This window comes from Charadrius vociferus, unplaced genomic scaffold, assembly GCF_000708025.1.
Source record: "Charadrius vociferus isolate BGI_N301 unplaced genomic scaffold, ASM70802v2 scaffold2020, whole genome shotgun sequence".
Classification (NCBI taxonomy): Eukaryota; Metazoa; Chordata; class Aves; order Charadriiformes; family Charadriidae; genus Charadrius; species Charadrius vociferus.
The window spans coordinates 10,559-11,873 of record NW_009646376.1 but is presented as its reverse complement, the minus strand read 5'-3'; positions in this window follow the sequence as shown (position 1 = coordinate 11,873).

Here is a 1,315-nt window from a genome sequence, read left to right as displayed (position 1 = left end):
CGTGCCAAAACACCCGCCCGGGCAGGGCGAAGGTTGCCAAAGTCCGCCGGGGCCGGCAAATAAAAGGGCTATCGGTGAAGGTGAATGATTAACCCAGGGCGCAGGGGACGCGGTGCAGGATGGCATCACCGCTGTGCGGACACCCCCCACCCCCCCTTCCCTGTCCCCTCCATCCCGGGAGAGACCTCCCCCCCCCGGGAAAAAGCGGGGTGAAGACATCCCCACGAGCACCCAGCCCCTTCGCCCACCCTACATGGAGAGGGAGCAGCTGCCAGCAACGTTTTTATTGAAGTTAACTGAAAACTACAGTTCCAGCAAAAAAAAAAATAATAATAAAAAAAAAATTAAATATTTTCAACTTTTTTTTTTGCATTAAAAGGGAGGGGAGAGCTCCCGCCGTACCCCCATCCCTGCCGGTGCTTGCACGAGGGGTGGGTGGGAGGCAGGAGCTGAAATCCAGGTGATTTTGGGGATGCTCTCGCAGTCCCGTCCCCCTCTCCGACAGTTTCAAACTCCGAGGTCTCAAACATCTCTTGACCGCAGCAAAGCAACACCCGAAATAGCTGAAAACTCAAACAGACGCTTTTCCCTGGGAATAGCGACCTGCTCTCCTACCTACCGGCCCCGCAGAATACTAAAAAATAAAAAGAATAATAAGACTTCTCCTTGGAAAACGAGTATCTTTTTTTAAGGACGTGACAACCAGCGGAACCGGAGCTGCGGTTGTTAAAAACAGGAGCTCGAAAAAGCAAAGTGAAACGTTAAATAGGCGACTGCCTGGATGGCAATGCGAGGGGATTGTAGGGGGGAAAAAAATACCCCAAATTTTTTAAGTTTTGCACCCAGCACCTGCACGGGGCAGGGAGGAGCGGGAGCCCGCGCCGCGGGTGCGGCATCACCTTTGGGGTTCATTTCCTCCAACCTCTTTACTGGGAGGACTGGAAACCAGCGGAGACTTGGGGGTCCCGCCGCAGCGGGGTTTTGCTGCGGGTTCTTTCCCACGGAGATGAAACCGGAAAGCCCAACACCTCCGGGGCTCCGCCGCCGCCGCGCCGCAGGCGCTTCCGCGCCGCCGCGCCGCAGCGCTTCCGAGCATCCTTTATAAAACAACGGTAAAAATGAACCCAAGAAACCACGTGCGGAAATAAATTAAAAAAAAAAAAAAAACAACCAAAAAACCAAAACAAACCCAAAAAACATACTTAAGGAAAGAAAGTCCCTCTTGCAGGAGACCTTAACAGCAGCGGCCGGGGGGGGTGAACCCCAAAGCGCGCCCTTTTTCCCGCCCCCCCCGCCTCCGTGGCCAGCACGCCGG